Source organism: Citrus clementina, unplaced genomic scaffold (genome assembly GCF_000493195.1).
Source record: "Citrus clementina cultivar Clemenules unplaced genomic scaffold, Citrus_clementina_v1.0 scaffold_8, whole genome shotgun sequence".
In the NCBI taxonomy this organism is placed as follows: Eukaryota; Viridiplantae; Streptophyta; class Magnoliopsida; order Sapindales; family Rutaceae; genus Citrus; species Citrus x clementina.
In genome coordinates, this window is record NW_006262022.1 from 5,956,670 (window position 1) to 5,971,200 (window position 14,531).

At 46.3% G+C, this 14,531-nt stretch overlaps 1 pseudogene; it reads right to left on the reverse strand.

The window, feature by feature from the left end:
• Positions 1-1,159: 1,159 nt before the first annotated feature.
• Positions 1,160-13,776, reverse strand: LOC18034017 (annotated as a pseudogene).
• Between the last annotated feature and the right edge of the window lie 755 nt (positions 13,777-14,531).

A 14,531-nucleotide genomic window follows, 5' to 3' on the forward strand; every position in this document is an offset into this window, starting at 1 on the left:
AACCATGTAGATGAGCAGCAGCATGCGTCTTTGATTTCACTTGTTAATGATGGCAAACCTGTAGATTAGCCCGATAGTGCCATGTGGCAATTGTTTAGTTTCATAACATAAGCAACGTCATTTATTGGTCCTTACTCTGTTGAATTTAATTATGTAGCTCTCTTGCTGTAGACCCGAATTCTTGTGGTAAGATGATGTTAATTTAATTCCCTCCTATTAATAGGTAGGAATAGATAACAGTATTAGAAAAAAAAATCTTTAAAAAAAATAAAATTGCTCAAAAAACTTCAAAGCACCATTGAAGTGACACGTGACAAGCTACATGTATTTGATTAAAGGTATGTAAAGAGGACTAGAAATGGTTTCGCTTATTCTTTGAAGCATTACATGATCCAAAACTACAAGCACAGATTAAAAACATGACAATTCACAGATTCTCATATTGGGTTGCGATTGCCCTAGCAATCAAAGGAAGTAACAAGTTGATTCAACTGCTAAGAACCTAAATCCGTATCGTGTACGAGAGGGAATACGAGATTTTGCGATCCAATTACGCTCACAGCAGGTTGATTCCATTAGAAACATAAGCCCTAGGCCGTAGCAGCATGGAGAATGAATCATTTCACAGAAGGTACATACAACTTAAGTTTAACAGAATTTAAATAAAAAACCTTACAATGTATACAGGGTTTTTTATTTATACATACTAGCAGCTGCCAAAGGTGAATATGCAAAGAGTACAGGAAGGATAAAATATGCTGTAAATCCAAAGCACAAATGACAGTCAAGTACCAATAAGGAGACAAGCTGCAACTAATTCATTAGCTTCTAAAGTGATGGGTCATTAAGAGAGAACAAGACAGAGGGTCTTTTTACAGTTTCTTGTCGCCATCCAATGGAAGCACTATCGTAAATAACAAGTTGAAAAACGTGATACCATATTTAATTTGGCATCAAAAACCATGTACAGTTGGTGATCAGATATGCTAGATTGTCCGGATCAAGATTTGCTATATGAATGGGACTCTACAGATCACAACAACAATCAGAATCCATAAACAGCACCAGAAAGAACATGCTGTCACCGGGCGGCATGTCATTTTGTAACATGAATGAGATGCTCCACATCAGGTTTTCAGGCTGAAAACACATGCTGCTGCTACTTGACATTGGACTCATCAACTTCCTCCTGTCGCTCGTGGACAGTAAATGACGGAAGTGAGTTCAGACTAATTTCATTCTTTGCAAGTAAGTCCACAACGATTGAAACTATTGATGCATCTGGCATTACATTTTTCTCCTTCATCTTGTGAAGAAGTTCAATAACTTTTGATGGCTCATTGATTCGGATAAAACCATGGATAAGCGTACCAAATGTGATGACATTGGGCGCCACGGCATTTTCTTCCATGTCAAGAAATAAATCATGTGCCTTATCCATTTGGCCATCATTATAAAGCCCATGGATCATGATGCTATATGTTACAACATCTGCTACAAGGACTCCACGAGGCAAACTATGAAACAGTTCCAATGCAATTTCGAGTCTGCCGGATTTACATAATCCATCAATGAGGCAGCTGTATGCTTGAATATCAAGTTCACACTTGAGAATTCTCAAAGTACGAAATAATTCAACTGACTCTACAATATAACCATTCTTGCAAAGCCCGTCGATAAAGATAGTATATGTACGGGTATCAGCTGCCACGCCATCACGCTGCATCTCATCAAACAGCTTGAAAGCACGCTCAACCTGGTGTATTTCAAAAAGACCAATAAACAAGGTGTTATGTATAACAACATCTGGCTTAATTCCTTTAGAGAGCATTTCGCTATAAAGGTTTAACGCTCCCTCTATTTCCTTATTCTTGCAGTAACCATTTATCAAAATACTGTAACTAAAAACAGTATGTTTGCAACCCATATGTTGATGCTGAAATCTGCTCGCCCTTTGACCAACCAGATTCTTTCACCAACGTTTGTGTTATCTGTTGTTGCTCGTTCACTGGAACTGGAATCGTCCCCCTTCCTCTCAATAGACCTGCGCTCACTAAAAACGGATCAGAGACGCCGGTGGTTTTGCCGTAGTAAACCCTCCGATGCCTAAGTTAGCTCAAGGTGTTTACGGGAAAACAATGTGATTTGGGTTCAAGAAGTTTATCTGAAATTCATAGGACAATGGTCTGGTTGCAATTTGGCAGCGTTTTCCCTCTCTCAGTTTTTCTGTCCTTTTCTCCGTTGAGTTCATTTTCTTTTATAGCCGCTGTCCCCACCTTTCCGTTTGCCCTTCATCCCCCCCTTTTTCGGGTAGTGGCAGCCCTTCACGGGACTCTAACCGTTGCATTGTCGCAAACGTGGGGACTTACGTGTCCTTCAACGGTTCTGGGAAAAGCGTAACGGTCGCAATTCTGTGTTCTGTGAAAAGCATAACGGCCGCGATTCTGTGTTCTGGGAAAAGCGTAACGGCCGTGATTCTGTGTTCTGGGAACAGCGTAACGGCCGCGGTTCTGTGGGATCGTGTTCCCGCTTTCTGGGGGACAGGTATCGGCTTGGTGTATACCTCTGGTCGGTACATTCCCCTAGCAGGGGTTCCCCTCTGGTTGGTTTATGCTTGCCAGGGGTTCCCCTCTGGTCGGTTTATGCTTGTCCCTGTGTTCGGCTCGTACCATAGGCTGAGGTGATCCACGCCGGGGTGGAAATAATAGCATGATCGACCTGGTGCTTGTATTTACTTAACACCAGTCCCCCAGTTTCTGGTCTTGCGAGTGAAATGAGTCAAGAGTAGAAACTGATAGTCGGATCTTATCCATTCTGGGGTTTTTCCTCTAGTCTTCTGTCTAATGGGACGGATCTGAGATATCATTTTTCTTCTGAGGAGATTCCGACCTGAGCATGGGCCTAAATGAACACGCGCCCATTGCATATCTGGGCTTACATCTACCCTGGCCTTTTGTAACGGTTAGTGACGTGGCATCTCCAGACTCTTCGTATTTGAAATTTGAAACGACGGGTTATCTGTCCTCGATGTACGGTGAGTGAGCTGGCGTCTCCATCACTTTAAATGCCTTCGTTTCCCCCTTTTCGTTTCAAATCCCTAGACTCACATCGTCATCGTTTTGTTACTCGTCTCCCCGTCGTTACTTAACCCCCTCTCTGAACTTTGCTTACACTTCTCGTGTCTGGAGTATCCACTTGCTGGATTTTTTCTCTATCACGGCCGCGTCATCAGTGACAGTTCAATCCAGGTATTGCTTTTAACTTCTCCTCTGGTTGTTGTTGATTGGGTTCTGTGTTGCCCTCTTTGTGTCCATATACTCGAGTTTTCTCTATTTTCTTTTGGGATTCCGATATGTCAAACCGGAGAGGAAAGTTGATTGCTGATGAGAGTGATGAAGAATCGGAGAGTTCAGGCCTCAACGTGCCAATACCCACCGACTTCTTAGGTCCCTCCAGTAGTGTAGGTCCTTCCCATGGGAGGGATACCCTTGAGTATCCACGCCCCTTAGTTGTCTTTCCCTCCCCCGAAATAGAGCTTGTAGGTAATAGAGGCGGACCTGCTTCGGGCTCTGGTGAGAACCACAGCTATGGTGGGGTTAGGGTTCCTGAAGGAGTCGGTGATGGTGAGGGGAGCAGCTCCGGACCGAGCAGACCTCCTCAAAGAAGGCATCTTGGTCATAGGGTAGAGGCGGATTCTTACCCTATTGACTACACAGCTTGTGCTACCACCGAAACTGATCTGTTCAAGCTGAGGAACCTTTACGACATTCCTTCAGAGGTTCTCCTGGTAGTTCCAGGAAAAGGTGACGTCCCCAGTCAGCCTTCGCGGGGTATGTGACGATGCATCTGGAGAGCTTCAAATTAGGAGCTCGGCTGCCCCTTCAACGTTATTTTGCTAAGATATTGGGTGGTATGCACCTGGCCCCAGGTCAGCTACATCCCAATGGATGGAGGGTTCTCTCGGTTATGTATGTGTTGTGGAAGAGGTGTGAATCAGAGGAGCCCTCCCTTGTTGAAGTGAAGCATATATACCAGCTGAGGAGTAGCCCGAGGGAAGCAGGCTGGTATTATTTCATGTCGAGCTCTGCGAAGAGAAAACCAATCACCGGCTTCCCCTCCTCGTGCAAAAATTGGAAGAACAAATTCTTCTTTGCTGGGGGGAATTGGTGTCCAGCAGCTCACTCGCTGGGTGGTGATATTTACCTTCCAACGAATTTTGTCACCCCAGGTCGTTCATTTTTGCCTATATTATTGATAAAATCGCTACTTATTGGGTTCTTTAACCTTTTGTGCTATTTCAGAATCGTGGGGTCTGATTGGAGGGCTTGAAGATCGGCCTTTGCTTCAGGTGGAAACGACTCTATTGAACGCGTCTACCTGCCAAGACCTCCTGTCACCAACAAGTCTGGTCGGCTCGGGTTTAGTGGATATAGTTGCCGGGATGGATAACAAGATTCTCAGTGCTATGACCAGAAAGCGTGGTCGAGCTTCAGGCAGCTCCAGCAACCCACCTCCTCCTCCGAAGAAAACCAGCGTAGGCCCATCCAAGGCTCCTGTTCCTGCTCTGCCCCCTCCCCCGCCCCGTAAGAGTGGTGGGGAGAGAACTTCTGACAAGAGTCCCGAGGTCAGCCTCCAGTCTGGGGACCGATCCTCCCCTTTGCCATCTCGGGAACAAGGCGACTACCTGAGCTTGTATCAGAAGGATTACAAAAGATCGGTGGGGCCCAAGATGGTGAAGGACATTGAGAGTATGGACCTCTCAGAGTTGGCTGCTTCTGTTCAGAGAGTATCCTTCAGGCTGGCCACCATGGTTTCGTGTTACAAGGCCGGGGCCGCGCGCCATGAGAGGAAGCTTCAAGCTGACAATCAGGAGCTGAAGAAGAAAGCTGACTCTGCTGATCGTTCCAAGGAGAAGCTGGCCGAGCTGAATCAGCAGATGTCGGAGCTGGCGGAGAAGGTTGCGGTTGTTGAGTCCACCTCCTCCAATCTTGAGGACGAGTTGGGTGGCCTAAAGTTTGACCTTCAAGTTGCTCAAAGTGAAAGGGATACTTTGAGGACCGCCCTTGAGGGAGAGATCAAATCTCTGAGTGACCAGCTGGCTGAAGAGAAAGGCAAATCCGCTGATGTGGATGATCGGTTGGATGCTGAGTACAACTCCGGGGTTGCTTTCAGCTATAAGTGTATCATGTCTGTACTCAAGGAAGAATACCCCGAGCTCGACATGAGCAAGCTGGAATCTGGGGTGGAGAGGTATATGGCTGGGGCCAGCCAGGGAGATAAGGAGCAGGGTGAGCAGGATCAGGTGGAGGCTCATTTGGATAGGGCGCAGGAGGAGGAAATTGGGGGACGTGCTTTCGAAGTAGGTCAAGGGTCCGTGCCTGTACCTCCCGGTAATACTGATCTCCCACCTCCTGAGATTGCTGACCCTTTACCTCCCGAGGTCGCTGATCTTTCAGCTGCTGGAGCCGCTGACTCTCATAATCTTTAGGCCCCCTTTTTTTTTGTATGAACTCTTGAGTTGAATTAAATTTATTTGATAATTTAATTGATGAAATTATTATTAATTACCTTTAAATAAATTTTTTTAATGTAAACATTAATTATTAAATTTTTTTGAAAAATTAGCTGCTGGTCTTTCGTTGACCGAGCAGAAGCAGACACTCATTTGCCTTAATAAAATTTACGAAAAATTAGCTGCTGGTCCTTTGTTGACCGAGCAGAAGCAGGCACTCATTTGCCTTAATAAAATTTACGAAAAATTAGCTGCTGGTCCTTTGTTGACCGAGCAGAAGCATGCACTTTGTTGCCTTCGTAGAATTTTCGTAGCTTTAGCTGCTGGTCTTTTGTTGACCGAGCAGAAACAGGCATTTTCTTGCCTTAGCGAAACTTTCGAGAATTTAGCTGCTGGTCTTTGTTGACCGAGCAGAAGCAGGCATTTTGTTGCCTTAGTAACATCTTCATAAATTTAGCTGCTGGTCCTCGTTGACCGAGCAGAAGCAGGCACTTACTTGCCTTAGTGACACTTTCGAGAAATTAGCTGCTAGTCTTCGTTGACCGAGCAGAAGCGGACATTTTGTTGCCTTAGTAACATCTTCATAATTTTAGTTGCTGGTCTTTCGTTGACCGAGCAGAAACATGCATTTTGTTGCCTTAGTAATATTTTTACTGGTCTTGCTACCAGGGGACTTCATGCTGAATTCATCTTTATTGAAATTTGAATGCCTTACAAAAAACATAGAACATATGCATGTACAACAGGCTATCATGCATTTAACAGAAATAACTTGTCAGAACGAGAATTCAGTAGAGCATTTTGCTTACTGGAAATATTTCTTCAAGTGCTTGGCGTTCCACGACCTTTTCACGTCTCGCCCATCCTGGTATGCTAACTTATAAGCTCCTGGTCCAGTGGCGCGTATCACCCTGTACGGGCCTTCCCACTTCGGGCCAAGGGCGCCATGGTTAGGTTCCCTGGTGTTTTGGTTCACCTTCCTAAGTACCCAATCTCCTGCTCGGAATTGCCACACGCGTACGTTCTTGTTGTAATAACGCATCATCCTTTGCTGACACTGGGCCACTTTCTGCGATGCCCCTGCCCTCTTTTCCTCAAGCAAGTCTAGGTTTAAGCAGATCTGCTCGTCATTTTGCTCCTCGTTGAAATATTCCGTTCGATGTGTCCCCACTCCAATTTCTGCTGGGACTACCGCCTCATGACCAAATGCTAAGGCGAACGGAGTTTCCCCTGTGGCGGTCTTGTGAGTTGTCCGATAAGCCCATAACACTCCTGGTAACTCGTCAACCCAGGCCCCCTTCTTCTCTCCCAGTCTAGTTTTCAGGAGCTTCTTTATCACTTTGTTGGCTGCTTCCACTTGTCCGTTTGCCTGGGGGTGTGCGGGGGTGCAGAATTTCAGGTCCACCCCCAAATTTCGGTAAAATTCCCTGAAGTTGCCGTTGTCAAACTGTCTCCCATTGTCTGTAACGATGGCATAGGGGATCCCGTATCTGCAGATGATATTTCTCCAAATAAAATATGTTGTCTTCTTCTCCGTGATTTGGCTGAGGACTCCCACTTCCACCCACTTGGTGAAATAGTCTATCGCCACAATTGCATGTGTCGCCGCTCCTCGGCCCTTAGGTAACGGTCCGATTAAGTCGATTCCCCATTGAGCGAAAGGCCACGGGGATGTCATGGTGGTCAGCTTCTCTGGGGGTTGTGCGGGAACCTCGGAGAAGTTTTGGCAGGTTTTACAGTTTTTTGCCATCCTTTTCGCATCCTGATGCATGGTTGGCCAGAAGTATCCTTGTCGGAGTGCCTTGAAGGCTAAAGTTCTCGCTCCCGAGTGATTGCCGCAAATTCCTTCATGAATTTCCCTTAATACATAATCTGCCTCCTCATCATCCACACATCTCAACAGGGGCAAAGTGAATCCTCGGCGATAGAGTACTCCATCGAGTAATGTGTACCTCGCTGCTCGGCATTTTAGCTTTCTCGCTTGCCTTTTGTCCTCTGGTAAAACTCCATCGCGGATGTATGCAAGGATCGGGTCCATCCAGGATTCTTCAGTGCTTACTCTCATTACCTCTACTTCTTCTCCTATACTCGGCGAGGTCCTCACCTCTAGTGGAACTGATTTAGGTAATTTGGGATCTACAGTTGCGGCCATCCTAGCCAACATGTCAACTCGGTAATTTTCGTTCCGGGATATCTGCTTCACCTCTACTTCCTTGAATAGTTCGACCATCTGCCTCGCCTTCTTTACATAAAATCCCAATTTCTCTTCCCTTACTTGGAATTGATCGCTGAGCTGGTTGCATACTAGCTGGGAGTCTGCTCGGATTTCAACCCTTTCTGCTCGTAGCGTATGTGCAAGACCGAGACCAATAATGAAGGCCTCATATTCAGCTTGGTTGTTCGTAAGCTGGAATTCGAACTTTACAGCGTAGGATACCTCAACACCTTATGGGCTTCGTATTATAACTCCTGCCCCGGATCCCTGTTCACTACGTGAACCATCAACCATCACCAACCATATCCCCTTCGAATCCTCCTGTTCTGCTGGTTGTCCCTCCTGGACCCCTTCCCCTGGTTCAATGCGGTCCACCATAAAATCTACCAGGGCTTGGGCCTTGATTGCCCCTCGGGTCCTGTACGACAGGTCAAATTCGCTCAACTCCACCGACCATTTTACTAACCGACCTGACGCGTCCGGTTTTTGAAGTACTTGCCGAAGGGGTTGATCGGTCATCACAACAATCTGGTAGGCTTGAAAATATGGTCGGAGTTTGCGTGCCGCCGTTATCAGAGCTAGCGCCCATTTCTCCATTAGCGGATATCTGGTTTCTGCGTCCACTAGGGCCTTGCTTGCGTAATATACCGGGCGTTGCTTCCCTTCTTCTTCCCTGACTAAAACCGAGCTGGTAGCCCACTTAGAGATTGCTAAGTACAAAAACAGCTGGTCATCCTCTCTCGAAATTGATAGTAACGGGGCGCGGGCTAGATATTCCTTCAACTGTCCAAATGCCTCCTCGCATTCTGGTGTCCAGTCCATCTTCCTCCCTTTCTTTATGACTTGGAAGAAAGGGTGACACTTATCAGTGGCTCGCGAAATAAATCGGTTCAATGCTGCCAACCTCCCCGTAAGGCTCTGCACCTCCTTTACTGTTCGTGGGGACCTCATTTCTATCACTGCTCGTATCTTTTCCGGGTTGGCCTCAACCCCTCGATGGCTCACCAGGAATCCCAGAAATTTGCCCGAGCTGACCCCAAATGCACATTTCTCCGGGTTTAGCTTCATCTCGTACTTCCTCAGTAATTCAAAGGTTTCCTCAAGATGCTTCACGTGATCCCTTGGTTCTTTGGACTTTGTGATCATATCGTCCACATATACCTCCATTGTATGTCCGATCAATGGCTTGAAGATCTTGTTCACCAACCTTTGATAGGTAGCTCCTGCATTTTTCAGGCCGAAAGGCATCACCCTGTAGCAAAACAAACCCATGTTAGTTATAAAGGTCGTGCTTTCCTCATCCTGCTCGTTCATGGGTATCTGGTTGTATCCGGAGAAGGCATCCATGAAACTGAGCAGACTATGACCCGCGGTTGAGTCCACCAACTGATCTATTTTTAGTAGGGGGAAGCTGTCTTTCGGGCATGCCTTGTTGAGGTCCGTGAAGTCTACACACATTCTCCACTTCCCATTGGCGTTCTTTACCAGTACTACATTGGAAATCCACTCCGGGTACTTGGCTTCCCTTATAAATCCCGCTTTCAGCAGTTTTTCTACTTCCGCATTTATGGCCTCGTACCGTTCCTGGTTGAAGCACCTCCTTTTCTGCCTCACCGGCCTTGCCCCTTTTCTGACTGCCAGCTTATGACAAGCTACCCCTCGATCAATACCTGGCATATCCTTATGAGACCAGGCAAATATGTCCGCATGGGACTGTAGACACTTCACCAGCTCGCCTTTTATTTCTTCACCCAATTCCGATCCGACTTTAACCACTCTGCTCGGGTCACTCCTGCTAACAATAACTTCCTCCAGCTTTTCAACAGGTTCCTGGCGACCGTTTTTTGACTCCCCCCAGTTATCTAGAGAGGTGACCTGCAACGTTTCCTTGGCCGCTGTAGCATAGCAGCTCCTGGCCATCCTCTGGTCGCCCTTTACTACACCCACAACTCCATTTACTCTGTACTTCAGCGCTAGATAATGCGTGGACATTACACATTGGCTTATCCTCATGAACGGTCTCCCCAATATCATCTGGTAAGGGCTTCTTTCCTCTACCACGACGAAGTCCAGCATCATCGTTCGTTCAAACGGCTTTGTCCCCACAGTAATCGGGAGTTCAATGATCCCCAAGGGAGTTAACCGTCCCCCTCCAAATCCTTTCAAGGAAGTATTTGTCCGCTCCAGCTTCAAATCTGAAATCCCCATATCATCTAGGGCCGACTTAAACAGGATGTCTACTGAGCTGCCCGAGTCTACCAGTATTCGCTGCAATTCTGTACCGGCCATCTTTGCCTTAATCACCAAGGCATCCTCATGAGGATACAAAATACCCTCTTCGTCATCTTCCGTCCACATAATAGGAACTTGCCGCACTTTTGCTCTTTTGGCTGCCGGTAAATTCAGAAGCACCTCTTTGCCAGTCATGGCCTATCTCCCATAGTTCTTCCGTGCTCTGTTTGAATCCCCGGCCAATGTTGGCCCTCCTGCTATCACACGGATGGTCGGCTGTTCTCGTTCTAGACTCCTCTCAACTCCTTCATCCCGCATGTACTCTGACTCAATGACAGGGGACACTCCGTCTACATACTCATCCAAGTATCGGTTCCTTACTAAATCTTCCACCTGAATCTTCAGGTCACGACATTGGCTGATTGTGTGACCGTGAGTGTCGTGGAATTTGCAGAATCTGTTCTTATCCCGTCGATGAGCCGGTTTTGTTATTGGGGCTGGAGGGTATAGCAGGCCTCTTCCCTCGATCCTCTCATATAGTTCCTCCATGGAGATCTTTAATGGAGTGTATTGTCTATAGGCCGAGCTCTGATCTATTAGCTGAACTGATCGGCTATCATGAATGTCACCTCGGGCTGTCCCAATTGCTAATTGATCTAGTCGACTAGCCCTGGAATCGGTTGCATGTAATGTTCTGGGAGTGTTGTGATAGGGGTGGGCAGCCATCTGCCGGAATTCTCGCTGCCGCTCTGGGATTGGGGGGCGTGGAGGTTGAGCCCGGCTGTGTTGGAACTGTTGTGCTCTCGGAGTTATGGGGTAAGGGTGGGACCGAGCTGATGTTCCGCCCATCCCTGAAGATTCTCCAGTTCGCTTTCCCAACCCGCTCCCTTTCGGGGCTCTCCGCTCCTTCCGCCTCAGCTCTTCTAGCTGTTCACTTTTTAGTCTTGCTGATTTCTCCTCTTCAATTTCAATATCTCGTCTCGCCTGCTCATACCCTGCTGAATAATTCTGCACCAGGGGGCTTCTCAGGTTATACCATAGCCGGCCTATCCTCACACCCTCCTTTAAACCCCTCAACGCCTGCGGGTGATTGAAAGCTCCCAAATCAAGTACGGCTCGGTGGTATCGTTTTACAAAATCCCGTAGGGACTCGTGCTCCTCCTGTTTCATCCCCATCAGTTCCATCATGTCGTCCTCTGGGGCTACTGCCCCTCGGAACTGCTCGGCCAACTCCTGACACATCTGCTCATACCCCTTTATACTTCCTCGGGGCAGCTTGCGGTACCATTCTCGAGCTCGTCCCTCTAGCGTCAACGGGAACGCCCTGCACCTCTGAGCTGGTGTCAGCCCCTGCACACCTGTCATGTCGTTGAAACGCTCAATGTGCACCAGTGGATCACTTCGCCCGGAGTATTTGAGGTCGGGGAAGCGGAAATCTCTTGGGATTATGGTACCCATGATCTCAGCTGATAGCGGAGATTCTTCATCTAGCATTATCCTCCAGCTCGGGGGTTTCCTCTTACCCTGTATCTCCTCTATCACTTGCGCTAGTCTGCGCACCTCTCCCTCCAATTCTACAGCACGGTCAGGATCACGTGCAGCTATCTGATCTCGCTCCTGCTCGTCATTTTGCAACCACTGTCTGAGCTCTCCTTCATCAGCGTTGACTCCTCGGCCATCAGCTCCCGGTACTTGCCTGGGGCGAGGTTGGTTCCTCCCTTCGTCTACTTGTTCTCCAGGAATCCAACCAGTGCTTCTGTGGGGATGAACCCCATAAGGTTGGTCCGCTGGCGGAGGGATCTCCTCGACTCTATGCCTCCGGATGTTGGGCTCTGCTCCCACATCATCTCTCCCCACGGGGATTTCGCGATCCCTTCTCCGCTCATCTCTTAGCTCATTCAATATGGTGGCGAGAGTCTCCATTTGCCTCTCCATCCGTTCCAATCGATCTTGCGTCACCCTCTCTCGGGCTTCATTTACAATTTCCCGAAGGGTGATTGTTTCCCCCGATTCGTTATCCTCCCTCAAAGCGTCCTTCCTTGACAAATCCATGTCTACTTGTTCTCTGTCTCTCCGGTAAGTGCTAATTCGGTGGAGCTTTTTATCCAGATCCCCACAGACGGCGCCAAAATGTTGATGCTGAAATCTGCTCGCCCTTTGACCGACCAGATTCTTTCACCAACGTTTGTGTTATCTGTTGTTGCTCGTTCACTGGAACTGGAATCGTCCCCCTTCCTCTCAATAGACCTGCGCTCACTAAAAACGGATCAGAGACGCCGGTGGTTTTGCCGGCGTAAACCCTCCGATGCCTAAGTTAGCTCAAGGTGTTTACGGGAAAACAATGTGATTTGGGTTCAAGAAGTTTATCTGAAATTCGTAGGACAATGGTCTGGTTGCAATTTGGCAGCGTTTTCCCTCTCTCAGTTTTTCTGTCCTTTTCTCCGTTGAGTTCCTTTTCTTTTATAGCCGCTGTCCCCACCTTTCCGTTTGCCCTTCATCCCCCCCTTTTTCGGGTAGTGGCAGCCCCTCACGGGACTCTAACCGTTGCATTGTCGCAAACGTGGGGACTTACATGTCCTTCAACGGTTCTGGGAAAAGCGTAACGGTCGCAATTCTGTGTTCTGTGAAAAGCATAACGGCCGCGATTCTGTGTTCTGGGAAAAGCGTAACGGCCGCGATTCTGTGTTCTGGGAACAGTGTAACGGCCGCGGTTCTGTGGGATCGTGTTCCCGCTTTCTGGGGGACAGGTATCGGCTTGGTGTATACCTCTGGTCGATACATTCCCCTAGCAGGGGTTCCCCTCTGGTCGGTTTATGCTTGTCCCTGTGTTCGGCTCGTACCATAGGCTGAGGTGATCCACGCCGGGGTGGAAATAATAGCATGACCGACCTGGTGCTTGTATTTACTTAACACCCCATACTCTCCATAGAAACAAATAGTTCCTTCGCATGATTAACTCTACCTGTCAAGCAAAACCCGTCCAGTAATGTGTTATAGGTAAAAGCATCTGGACGCACACCGTGCTGAATCATCAAGTCCAACAAACTACTTGCTTCATCCATCTTCCCATTCTTGCAGAGCTCATCCATGATCACATTGAAAGTCACAACATTAGGCTGTACCCCTTGATCCATCATCTCAATAAACAAACGCTTCGCCTCGTTCCAATCGTTAGCATAACAGAAACCACGAATCACAGAGGTATAAGTAACCACGTTAGGTTTAACATTCTTATCCTTCATCTTCAGAAACAGTTCCTTGGCCTTATCCACAAAACCTTGCTTACAAAGACCATCTATAATAGTATTGTATGTAATAGCGTCTGGCTTACAAACTACACCAAATTACCCATTTCCATTAGTCATCTCTTCAAATAAATTTAGAGCAACAATTGTATGGCCAGTTCGACACAATCCATTAATCAAAGTATTGTATGTAAAAACATTAGGCTCACAACCAAACACTCTAAGTTTTGTAAACAATGCGGCGGCCTCCGTGATTCTACTCTCCGCACACAAACCTTTAATCAAAGAAGTAAAGGTAACAACATCTGGAGTAAAACAAGACCTGAGGATTCTCCCAAGAACAACAAAACCATGAGAAACTCTACCCATTTTGCAAAAGCAGTTAATCAAAATACTGTGAGTATAAAGATCTGGAAACAACCCAGTTGAATTGAGTCTCTTGAAGAGTGAAAGGACAGTATCATAATGTTTATTCTTAGCAAGACAACCAAGCATAATATTGAAGGAAGAAACCGGAGGCGGAGAAGGGTGCATACGGAGCATGTAATCAAAGATACACAAGGCTTCATTAGGAGTAATGGTAGTAATATCACCTTCACCTGATGATTTGAGCCTTTCTCTGAGGAAATTTTCGAGTGAGGCTCAGTCTTTGACTGTCAGTAGTAGCGACTCCTTCAGTTTAGTTTTTGTAGTCGGATATGAGGGTTCATTTTTCGAAATTGAAGATGTGGGTTTTCTCGTGTGAGGAAATGACGATGAGAAATTACATGTAAGAGCTGATACTGAAATTGAAGTAAAATAAAATGAACGATGTGAGGATACAACAGCCAGTTTTTGATTATTTGGGGTTGAAGAAGAACGGAATTACCAAAATAGAAGAGTAACCTGCTCTTTTATTTCCATTCCGATTTTGAACAGGTAGGTTACAATTTACATCATACCATTATACATCATACCATTAATCGTATTGTACTGTTAATTTTACAATCAAACAAATCAAACAAATTAAACAAATTTAATCAAACAAGTAGGGTACTTAAGATAGACAATCAAACAAATTATAAATTTTGTAATTCTTTTTAACGTAGAATGCAATTAGGATGGATGGTTGATAATTTGCTGCATCATAAGAAAAAATTTCTTGTTTTCGTAAAGGACTCACTCACTAAAAAATTAATAATTGGTATCGATTTAGATATCATTTTAAATTTTTGTAATGTAGAAAGAAGATCTAATATAGTATTTTTCATATCACAAATTCATATGACGTATCCTAGAGATTTTTTGTAAATTTGTTCCCAATATTGCTTATTTATTCTTAAAATGA